This window comes from Ambystoma mexicanum, chromosome 2p (genome assembly GCF_040938575.1).
Source record: "Ambystoma mexicanum isolate Mex_15411 chromosome 2p, UKY_AmexF1_1, whole genome shotgun sequence".
Taxonomy (NCBI): Eukaryota; Metazoa; Chordata; class Amphibia; order Caudata; family Ambystomatidae; genus Ambystoma; species Ambystoma mexicanum.
Window position 1 is genome coordinate 305,464,443 of NC_090923.1, and position 13,335 is coordinate 305,477,777.

Here is a 13,335-nt window from a genome sequence, read left to right on the forward strand (position 1 = left end):
AACAGCTGTTGCTCGTTATGTTACAGCATACGTGACAAAAGCTCAAAAGAGCAATGCAGCTGAGGTATGGGCAGTCTTATCAGCAGATAAGTCTTAGTCAGAAACTACAAAGCTTTGCTCTGAAGATGCTCTCACATAGAGAGTGTGGTAGCTACGAAGCTGCAGATCCGAAGACTAGTTTGCCTCTGTATGGACATAGCATTAATGTACTTTGGTTAAGTCGTGGCCCAGCTAGTACTAGAAATTGGATACTGAGTGAAATTCTGCAGTTAGCTGAAACAGTAGCTGACAGTACAGAGATTCGGAAAACCAACGTGATAGTTACATATTATACAAACCTATCTATAGCGTTGGAGGATTTTTGTTTATATGTAGTTGCAGAACATACTCATGTCGAACTATTGAATCAAACAGTGACAGAGAATGGTTTTAAGTACATGGATGTACTGGTTGTCTAGTGAGACATGAGAAGGCATGTCTCATTAAACACATGAAACTTTCATTTTTGTCTTTTGCAGTTGTTCTTCACATAGCATGGAAAGAGTGATTTGCTTGGAAGTTTTGAAACTTTTGAAGAATAATTTTTTGCTAAAAGAAAGCTTAATTACATATCCAGAATATGAGCAGTACTTGTAGTTACTTGAGAAAGAACTACATAAAGAAGAACTTTTGCCATCTGAATTGGCAAAAGAGACTCCCGAGGGAAGTCAAGATTCTGCAGCAGGAAGTAAAAATGTGCTCGGTGAGTCAATTATTCAAACTGACGTTGAGCTTGCCATGTAAGAAGTAGAAAGTGCAATGCAACAAACTAAAGTTGCAGATGCAAATTATGATGAAATAGTAAACGTAATATAGAGCAAAAAGACGTTTATTATAAAATCAAAGATAGGTTTGTACATGGTTTACAGCATGACAAGCATGAATGTTCTTATGTCCAATACAAACCTGTATTGATGTATGTTAGTGGAGAATCAGGAACAGATAAATCCTGTTTAATTCATTCAATAAGAGCTATGATCCAAAATGTAACTGATTGCTCTTTGCCATGTATTGCAACTGCTCCAACAGGTTTAGCAGCATTCAATGTAGGAGGTGGTACTTTACATCGACTGTTGATGCTACAGGTGGACCATGACAACAACTAGTATTGAAAATGTGTATCAAGTGCAGCACAAGAAGTAGGAAAAGTTCTTAGTAAATGAAATACCTTAATTATAGATGAAGTGAGAATGGTGTCTAACGATGCTAGCTTTCGTTCACTTGCAAATGCAAGAGGTTTTGAAGACTAACTACAGCATTTTGTTTGGAGGTAAATACTTACTTGTTTTTGGAGACTTGTTACACTTAACTCCTGTGAAAGGTCAACCCATTTTCAGAATGCTGCAATCTAAGGATAATACAAAAAATGTATAAGAAGTATTAGTCATTTTAACCTTAGAAATTGTTTTGAATTCCAGGTACTTACCATTAGTACGAGGCAATCTGCAGACTTGGAGTATGCAGAAACACTTAATAAGATTCACATAGGTGTTCTTGAGGAGAATGTGAAAGCAATCTTAAAGGTAAGACAGATTTCTAAGATGTTTCTTACAGATTTCAGACTGTCTGATGTCATGTTGACTCTTCAGGAAAGAAAGATTTCTTGTGTTGCTGTGATGTACACACTTGCAAGGTGTAACAAGTTTAACTCTAAAATGCTGCTGTCAGAGAAGCAAAATATTGTGAAGAAAAAATCGTGTGATGTGTTAGATGGTCATGTTATGCCATTAGAATTGGATAGGGGAACAAAAGCTCGATTAGTTCAACCACGAAATTCAATTTCCAAAACAGCAGGTCTAGAAGCAGTTTTGAAACTGCATCAATGCACAACTAATGTTAAAGAGGAACTTGAATATAGGAATTGGTCTAGTCCATGGAGCGATGGCAAGAGTGTTTGCATTTCACACTTTACCTGAAAGTTCAAATATTTGTTCTGCATATGCAATTACTATTCATAAATCACAAGGGTTGACTTTAGAAGCAGCACTTATTGGCATTGGTCATACAGTGTTTAAAGAAGGAATGTCATATGTAGCTCTTTCATGTATGAAAAATATTGAAGGGTTATTTTTTAATAAACTTTGATGAAAGAAAAATGACAGATGACATTCTTGCATTGAAAAGAAATGTAATAGGTTACGTGTACTGCATGCTCCACACCTGAACCTTATACCTGTACCTACAAAGCACTTAGCCAGGAAACATAAGGTGTCAGTGAAAGTACATTCAATTGAAATCATTCCTTTTAAGACTAAAAAACAACAGGATCTACCAGAGTTAGAAAGTCATTAAACTATGACATACACTTGTTGCAGATTTAGTAATGAAACTTGAGTTGAATGCTATTCTAAAGCAGCTCTGTGTATGTTGTTTCAGATGACACCATTGATGCAAGAAATAGATTCCACAGCAGACAAGCAGCTATGTGTGGAACTTTCATTTCTTAAAATATCTGTAGATGAAAAACAACACAGTAGTCATTCGGCAATGTCAATCCGAAATGTAGTATCTGTTGCAAGTGGACATCAACAGTTTTCCCAAAGTACAAAGGAAGATATCTTCGATTTATTATTGCAGGAAACTGTTAATGTGGATACATCTGTAGTAATCAGCTACAAGATGAATCATAGGTGTCTACAATGTAACAAAGATTACCCTCATCAGGATATTTCTGAAAGATTGTTATATGTTCTTATCCCTGATCAGAAAATCCTACACTTTTCTGATCTTGTAACTAAAGCATTCCATGACATGCAATTCAGTGACTGTGGTTGTAATTTACAATCTACACTGCAAAATCTAGTTTTGAATAAGTCTGAATTGATTATGTTTCAAATATGCAGTGTAGATGGTAGGAACATTAACATGTTAGTAATGAATTGTGTAAATAGTGAATTGTCTATTAGTAAAAAAATCCCTTAAGATGTGGGCATTTATTTTTCATGAGGGGGGCATCCATTCACTGTGGACATTTCACAACATGGGTGCCTACAGAAGTAGATTGGCTTGTTTGTAATAACTGTGGTGTACTCCTGAACTGTTAAAATATAAGGAAATTATTATCAATTTACAGAATTTACCTGGGGTGGGATCTTTACCATGGTTAAGGCATATCTGCTCGGGATTTGCGGAATAAGAGATGTTAAACTTCTGGTTGAAATCTGAGGGTCTTACATTGGCCTCAAATCAAGTGGCGATAATAAGCTGTTATAATCCAATAAAATTATAATGCAATAACAAGGAACATGAAAAGGGCATTTGCTGCCCTAAACATGGTTGCCCCATACTTATTGCTGCAGCAAACAGGGTTTGTACCCTATTTAGATTGTGTACCCCCAGGGTATGCAAGAGCACTGTATTTTCAGCTCCAGACTAATACAGTATTACAGAAGGTAGCTGCTCTCACTGCAAGGTGGACTAACTCCCTGGATAATGGATGTAAATTTTGCGTTTGCCATGAGGAAACATTAAAACATTTCTTACTCCTTTACCTGGGATGTCGAAGCTTTAGCAGGGGTTATTTGGTTCCCATTTTTAGATTGAAATACATTTTGCACATAGAAGCAGCCCTACTCTATTGTAAAAGTACCACTGATGCGAATGAAGTCTACTACATTGCAAATGTCTTCACAGGGCTTAGTTAAAAAGAATGAAATTGATTTCATTATGTCATGCAATTGTATTTTATATGAATTGTCTTCTTGGTGCAAAAATTTATGTATGACGAGTGGTAAATTGTATGCATGGCAGGTATTTTGATTCATCTTAAAAGTTTTAACTGTGTTGATGCTTTCATGGTTTTGTAACCGAATAAAGCTTGTTTGAACATGCTTTCTTAATGTTGTTTGAACCAAAGTTTTAAAATATGTTTTATGTTCTTTGTGAATATAAACATGCAAAATAAAAGTGTGTAATAGAAGAATAGGCTAATAAGTGTTTTATTTCAAAGTAGAAGATGGATTATTACTAGGATGTATTTTAAAATCAGTATGAAATAAATGTAGAGGTAATATTCTGAGGTTTACATCAACTGGAAGAGAAACAAGCATTCTGCAATCCTCTATTTCTGTTTTATGGTGTAAAATAGTGTACATTTTAATATGTACCAGTGTTCCCTATAAGTAATAGGTTGCATAAATGGTCCCATGCACATTATTTTGAGTGTTAGGGAGTGTTAAAGGTCATGACTGTAAATAAGGATGCACACAATGTTTTAAAAAAGTATTCCAATTCAATTAAAAGATGAAAATAGGTTACTTTAATTGTTAGTTTGTTTAATGTTTAACAATCTTCTATTTGCAGTGTGGAAGTTTTTAGAAAATTCATACAGTGTGTTGTGTTATTACACTGTGGACTTATTTTGCAACATATCTTCATTGTAGTGAAATGCCTTTATAGGTGCACAAACTATTGACATTGTGGGCAATTCTATTTAGAATTTGCTGATGCAAAACTAAGTTCGTAGTCACCTAAATTGTTAGTGTAGTCGAGGTAATTATAGATCATTTATTGTATCCATACTACACTGTAGATACCCCTTCTCTTTGAATATGTTATTCTAAGGTTGTTTTTTACATAATGTTTATTTATAAAATTGTAAAATGTTGTATTTAACATGCCATATAGATCTATTTGTAGAAAGTGAGATAGTATATGATGTGTACATATATGGGGCTAGTCTTGGTCAGATATTTGTCTCCAAAGTACTTGTTTCGAGCCCGAGGTTTTGAAGCCTATTTTATGAATTGTTATTATTGACTCACCTGTTTTCGATGCCTTTGCTGAGAATGTTCAACAAAATGTAGTTTATGTAACAGACTTCTTGAGATGAGTATGTATCCTAGATACACCGCTGCTGTCTGCTGAGGTTTGTATCTGCAATATCTACATAGGAATACTTGCACTAGGCACTTTAATCGTTATGCACTTGGCCCTTTATTACTGCTTTTTGCACATGGGCGATGTGCACCACATTATGTGTGGTATTGCATTGTGTTCACACTTTATTGCAGATTTTGCACAAAGATGTAGAGTTGCGGGTTTGAAAGTTTCAGCAAACAGTTGCATTTGCAGGACACATTTTTTACTATTTTAGGAAGTACTATAAATGGTTTGTTTCTTATGGTGTATATACACTTGTTGATTGAAGCACAGGGCACTTTGTGCATTTGTATTTTTATATTTGTATGTATTTTCACATGTTGTCATAATGTTTTTTCATAATGCTTGTATTATACATGGTCATGTAGCCCACTTGGGCATGATATGGAGAGAGACATATATGCTTATATTTTTTACTGATCCCTTTCCACAAAATATCTATGTGGTTTTAACATATGGGCAGCGAACGCGCCTTTTATATATATCTTTTGTTGTAGTTCACCTGAGGTGGAATCCATTCAGACTCTACATTTAAGGGGAATGTGGTAATGTTATCCATTCTTGTCTTGTGGTTTCTGTTTCTCAGAGACATTTGTACAAGCATATGCCTAGACAATGGTTTCAGCCTACTGTTTACCAGCAGATCACATTTTATTACCTCTGTTACTATAATTATGGCATTGTTTTAAAGGAATTTTTCCTTTCATTTTTACTTGATGTTGCATAATAGCAGCATATAATGCTGTTGCTAAGTAACCACAGATGTACAGCATAACAGTATACAGCCACATGAATCACCTACGTGAGATCTGCGAATTTAGCAAACTTAGCGGTTTGTGTCTGAATGGATGCCACGCCTCTCTACATGTAGATTTTCTCTCATGTATTTATTTATGAGAGACTTTCTACCTTTCTACAATAATGTTGTTGGCCGTTATCTGCTAATCTGCAACCTTACAACATGTCTGTGCTGGCATACACGGCTATTCAATTAATTCTCATGCCGGTTTGGAGACTTTCTAGCTGTGCAATCATAGAGACTGGGATATGTTTATTAGTCCTTTCTTGTTGTCGAGACTCTCCTATTTGAACAAGCAGTTTGTTACCGTGAAACGCATCGTTGCCTGCAAATTTCGCATCCATTGCACCTAATAAAGGATATTTTCGTGCTGTGGAGCTGCTGGCTGTTTCTTCTAGCAATGTGCACACTTATCGATACTGCTACTCCTGGAGTGCTGTCCGCCCCTGTACTTTGGTACCAGTTTTGAAATATATATATATATAGTGGCTAGTGGTAGTGGCTGTGTAGTTATGGTTAAGTTGCTAATCCCATAGGAAGAGCACTTTTTGGGCGGCTTATAACTTCGCTACCAGTGGACGAACCCTCACCAAACTTTGCATAAAAGTATATGGCCCACTCTTTCTTTTTTGCTAAGTTTGGTGACGTTTGGTCCAGGGGGGGCAAAGTTATAAGGGGGGTCCCAAAACTTCTGTTTTTCCCATAATGGGAAAAAACTTTGCTCATGCCTACAGCCCAAACCACTGGATGGATTTTCACCAAATTTGCAGAAGGAGCAGCGGCTTGGTCCCAAAAGTGTGCTTTTGTTAATTTGGTGTAAATCCGTCCAGTAGTTATTTTTAAAATGACCAAAATGTAAGGCAAAAAAATGAATGATATCTATGTCCGCTCTGCAGACACACTTCCCTTTTCGCTCTGTGGACAGGACACAGATTGGCCAAGCGGCTTGCGTCATGTCCGCAGACATGTGACGTGCTCTCTGATTGGCTGGGGTGAAGCGTGAAGTGCGTCAGATTTTTGGAGACGCCCGCCATCTTGGATTCGCACCTGGTGTCCAAAGACATTGCGGTAAAACATATAAAAAAAACAAAGCATTGCACTTGTCAAACTTATCAAATAATCTTTGGGGAGGTGAGGGGTGATGAGGATGGGATGGAATATGGCTGCAAGAAGCAAAAAAAGTGTTCACTAAAAAACATCCGAATACGAAGAAAGCACGTTGCGGTGTAGACCACACTCACGCATAGAAGAGTTCACATGGTAAAGAGCACACGCACAACTACTTCACCCGCTCTTGACATATCCCGCGCCAGTCAAAATGTGCAGACAATTTCTTTTTCAAACTCGCACACACGACTCATCCAAACACGGACATACGTTGAAGAAAACACGCAGAAATGATGACCGCGCACAACATGACTGTAGCAGTGAAGACCGCGCACATGCGCTGTAGAAAACACATAGCTGCGAAGACTGCACACACGCGATGCAGATAACACGCAGCTGAGAAGACCGCACACATACGTTGAAGGAAGCACATAGCATTTAAGTGGAATGTGGTAATGTTATCCATTCTCGTCTTGTGGTTTCTGTTTCTCAGAGACATTTGTACAAGCATATGCCTAGACAATGGTTTCAGCCTACTGTTTACCAGAAGATCACATTTTGTTACCTCTGTTACTATAATTATGGCATTGTTTTAAAGGAATTTTTCTTTTCATTTTTACTTGATGTTGCATAATAGCAGCATATAATGCTGTTGCTAAGTAACCACAGATGTACAGCATAACAGTATACAGCCACATGAATCACCTACGTGAGATCTGCGAATTTAGCAAACTTAGCGGTTTGTGTCTGAATGGATGCCGCGCCTCTCTACATGTAGATTTTCTCTCATGTATTTATTTATGAGAGACTTTCTACCTTTCTACAATAATGTTGTTGGCCGTTATCTGCTAATCTGCAACCTTACAACATGTCTGTGCTGGCATACACGGCTATTCAATTAATTCTCATGCCGGTTTGGAGACTTTCTAGCCGTGCAATCATAGAGACTGGGATATGTTTATTAGTCCTTTCTTGTTGTCGAGACTCTCCTATTTGAACAAGCGGTTTGTTACCGTGAAACGCATCGTTGCCTGCAAATTTCGCATCCATTGCACCTAATAAAGGATATTTTCGTGTTGTGGAGCTGCTGGCTGTTTCTTCTAGCAATGTGCATACTTATCGATACTGCTACTCCTGGAGTGCTGTCCGCCCCTGTACTTTGGTACCAGTTTTGAAATATATATATATAGTGGCTAGTGGTAGTGGCTGTGTAGTTATGGTTAAGTTGCTAATCCCATAGGAAGAGCACTTTTTGGGCGGCTTATAACTTTGCTACCAGTGGACGGACCCTGGTCCAGGGGGGGCAAAGTTATAAGGGGGGTCCCAAAACTTCTGTTTTTCCCATAATGGGAAAAAACTTTGCTCATGCCTACAGCCCAAACCACTGGATGGATTTTCACCAAATTTGCAGAAGGAGCAGAGGCTTGGTCCCAAAAGTGTGCTTTTGTTAATTTGGTGTAAATCCGTCCAGTAGTTATTTTTAAAATGACCAAAATGTAAGGCAAAAAAATGAGTGATATCTATGTCCGCTCTGCAGACACACTTCCCTTTTCGCTCTGTGGACAGGACACGGATTGGCCAAGCGGCTTGCGTCATGTCCGCAGACATGTGACGTGCTCTCTGATTGGCTGGGGTGAAGCGTGAAGTGCGTCAGATTTTTGGAGACGCCCGCCATCTTGGATTCGCACCTGGTGTCCAAAGACATTGCGGTAAAACATATAAAAAAAACAAAGCATTGCACTTGTCAAACTTATCAAATAATCTTTGGGGAGGTGAGGGGTGATGAGGATGGGATGGAATATGGCTGCAAGAAGCAAAAAAACGTGTTCACTAAAAAACATCCGAATACGAAGAAAGCACGTTGCGGTGTAGACCACACTCACGCATAGAAGAGTTCACATGGTAAAGAGCACGCGCACAACTACTTCACCCGCTCTTGACATATCCCGCGCCAGTCAAAATGTGCAGACACTTTCTTTTTCAAACTCGCACACACGCCTCATCCAAACACGGACATACGTTGAAGAAAACACGCAGAAATGATGTCTGCGCACAACATGACCGTAGCAGTGAAGACCGCGCACATGCGCTGTAGAAAACACATAGCTGCGAAGACTGCACACACTCGCTGTAGATAACACGCAGCTGAGAAGACCGCACACATACGTTAAAGGAAGCACATAGCAGTGTATCTTTTTCAAACTCGCACGCACGCTTTTAACAGATGAATCCGAGCTCACACAAGCCTTATCCGAACATGCACACGCGGTGAAGAAAAACAAGCAGAAATGAGATGAATCCGAGCTCACACGCGCCTCATCCGAACACGCACACGCACTGTAGAAAACATGTAGCTGCGAAGACCATTCACACGCGCTGTAGATAACAAGTAGCTGTGAAGACCATGCACACATGTTGTAGAAAACACGTTGCTGCGAAGACCGCACACACGCGCTGTAGATAACACTTAGCTTCGAAGACCACGCACACATGTTGTAGAAAACACGTAGCTGCGAAGACCGCACACACATGCTGTAGATAACACGTAGCTGTGAAGACCACGCATACGCGCTGTAGCAAACACGTAGCTGAAAAGACAGCGCACACGCATTGAATGAAGCACGTATCGGTGTATCTTTTTCAAACTCGTGCTCTTAACAGATGAATCCAAGCTCACACGTACCTCATCCGAACACGCACACGCGTTGAAGAAAAACACGCAGAAATGATGACCGTGCACAGGCATTAACGGAAAACACATAGGAGTGAAAACTGCGCACACGTGCTGTAGATAACACGTAACTGCGAAGACCATGCACACACGCTGTAGATAACACATAGCTGAGAAGACCGCGCACATGCATTGAATAAAGCACGTATCGATGTATCTTTTTCAAACTCGTACACGCATTCTTAACAGATGAATCCGAGCTCACACGTGCCTCATCCGAACACGCACACGGGTTGAAGAAAAACATGCAGAAATGATGACCGCGCACAGGCATTAACAGAAAACACGTATCAGTGAAAACTGCGCACACGCGCTGTGGAAAACATGTAACTGCAAAGACCGTGCACATGCACTGTAGAAAACACGTAGTTGTGAAAAACGCGTGCACTTGCTGTGGAAAACACGTTGCTGTGAAGACCGCACGCACGTGCTGTAGATAACACGTAGCTGCGAAGGCCATGCACACGCATATAAAAAATAGTGATATACCTTTGGTGACTGAGGTATAGCTTGTGGCCATGACCGCGAGGGACGAAAAATTGGGTTAAAGTGGCCATGTCCACCTGGGATCAGCTATGTGGTAGAGTTATTTGAAAGTGGGATAGGTTTGAAAGGGAACAAAAGTGTTCTCATAGTAATATGTTCATAGGGTTTTGTCTTTGCCTTCTGCAGGCTGCCATGGAATGGAAAGACGGGAAAAAAATTAGCTTGTGCTAATATGGTCATAGGGTTCTGTCTTCATCTTCTGCATGCTGCCATGGAAAGGGAATAGGGGCTCTATACAGAGCCCCGTCTTCGCCTTGCGGTGTCCCACTGTAGGAAGGAAAATCTATTTTTTAGCACCCCACTTTGGGAGCCAGGGGTGCTAATGTCCTTTATGCCCCATCGCAGGGCCTGGAATGCAGTATAATGGTCTGTAGCCCTCATTATTTATTTGTTTATGTATAACACGCCAAAGCCAGAAGGCATCAGGGCCCACACCGACTATATGAGATTTTGTCTTATTGGGGTAATTTCAGGATTTGGTGGTATTGTCTTACCGTAAAAATATTAGCAGTAATTTGGCGGTATCTTAGTTTTACATTTAGAGTGGGCCTGGGAGCATACTATTTTACTGACCCTACCTTGTTATCTTATATTGGTGGTAATTTTAGTGGTATCTTGCTTTGCGGTATTTACAGAATTAGCTTATTCCTGTGGCATGGTGGTGAGCATGATAGCATGATTCTTTCTTTTTATAGTATAACCCCATTATAAAAACAAACCTTTCATTTCTATTAGAATATTTTCTATTTGCCTGTAGAGAGCCCCAGACTTAGCAAATCTAGTAAAACCCAGTGATTTTATTTATAGCGCCAGCTATAGTTTGTAGCTGGTGTTACTGGCTTATTAACATCCAGTAACCTATTTGTTAGATTAGACACCCCCTTCCCATCAGCATGCAGGGAAGGAAACATTCATCACACCGCACACAACCCTTTACTTTGTAGCTGTATATTACTAACTTTCGCTTGTTTGCTATTTTAGTTACAGTGGGAAATTGGTAAATGCACTACTGCACTAATATGAACCTCCCCTTTGTGCTTCACTTATGTAAATAATTCACAGATGCATGAATGACACAAAAATCCCAATTGTTTTTATGTATGTTTTTTGTATTGCGTTTCATTTACAAGTCACCAGATCTTACCATGTGTTATTTACAACATATGCAATATAAAAGAACAAACAGAACAAGCAGGCATTTTGTAAACATGGATTAATGGTCCCACATTTTGAATAAAGAGAAAAACAAACATGCTATGATTTCGAACTTCATTGCACTGCAAAAATCCTAGCCACACGCACAGCATACAAATTCCTCACTTGGCACAGATCCCTTACCAATGCCAGTAATCTGAGATTCCCGCACGACCTTGCTGTCTTTCGCAGTCCCAATGTCAGCGTGAAACTGCTCCGTATATTTGTGTGGGGAGCACCAACTGAGTAGATTCAGTCAGCGCTCTACCCGCTGGAAACTCCATCTGTCTCTCCCCTCAGCCCAGCATGAACTAACCGCTCTCTTCATTTCTTTTTCCTAAGAAAACCTTTACCCATCCCTTTATTGATGTGGCTTGTCTGCCTACATTTTCTACCAATCAGTGTAAAAGAATGTGCTCTGGGACAGCCTTCGTTTTTAGAACAATGAAATCTTCAGGTCCGGAATAACTGTTTCACTTTGCTTCCTGCAGCTTGCATATTGTCTGTTCTCACAAGCTGAGTAAAATGCTAATGTGCATTTAAAAATGAATCTCAGCAGTGCCACCAAAACATGGATTTCACTTCATTTTGCATAGAAGACTACATTCTCCTGTTAAAAGTTAGCACTTAGGAGTCATGTTAATAATGTTAGTCGGTCATCTCATTATTTGAACCTGGCAGCACACTAAGTTGTTCTATGTGTGCTCTGAATATCTGCAGTTTCAAATTGGGCCTGATTGTGTTATAAATCCTGTACTTTGCATGCTGCCAATAATGCTATATATTATACTCGCAAAATACCCTCCTTTTTCTGACAATTGTGGCTAATCAAACCCACAATAGGAGGAAACCCAAATTATTATTCTTTCTTTTTCCATCATATATATCACAATTGAAATAATAGCAACTCAATAAAATGAACTTTGAAATATTTCATTATAAACCACTGCTTAATCATAAAAAAAGTAAAACGGATCCCAAACAAAATATTGTGCACGTTTCTTTCCAACCGAAGTGTCCATGTATATTCAAATGTTTTTATATAGTTGTGAAATCAACATTTTAGTTATAACAACAAAATAATAAAGTAAAACAAATAAAACAAAGAACTAACATAACTAATTAAAACAATTAAACAAAATAATACATTTGTGAGACTCCATCACCCTCACTTCTAGTTACATAGGATGATATTGTCTCGGGAGGATAGCTCAGAGGCAACGTGCTCGTCTTGGAAGCAAGAGGACACGGAGCAACACAGATTCGATCCCCGGGTCCGCGCTTAGAAACCTCTGGGTATTAAGCGCGTTATAAATAACCTATCATATCATATCATTATGCTCCACCCGCAACCCTGCAGAATTAAGTTCAATTCACTACTGTTCCATTAATGACGTTCACCATCTTTATGACTGCACCTCTGAGATGTCCTGATCATCAATTTCTCATCATCTGGTTCATTCGGTGAAACTCTTTCATACTGGTGCTCTTGGGTGCTTTTCCATAGAAACATCTCTTAAGGCATTCCAGTCGCTTTGTCTTCACCTCCATACTCTGGCTCGGAGGTTTTTTTGGAATTTCATCCCGTGGACTCTAGGACTCTATCATCTCTCGCGTCTTCCGGTCCTGCGACCTCCGACCCCAACCAAATGTCAGTTAATTTGTCTAAATTAAATAGAAAAAAGACAGATTAAGTACCTAGCACAATACCAATTTCACCCTTTCTACCACTTCGCCAAAAATAAAATGTAGTTCAAAACATTCCAATTCACCCTTCCGATATCTGCAACTAAGCACATGTTAGAGAGAGAACAATAATATACATATGACATCATTACACATCAAAGCTATTTTTCTGTATAACATTTCAGTATTATACTGTAGCAAGTCAACCCGATTCAGCACCTTCTATCAATTTTATTACCACACCTTTCTCAAATCTGGTATTTCCATCTGCATTTATCTCCACAATCAGCATTATTTGTATTTTTATTTGTGTTGGACACTATAAAAATAGTCATTGCGTCTTTCTCTCCAT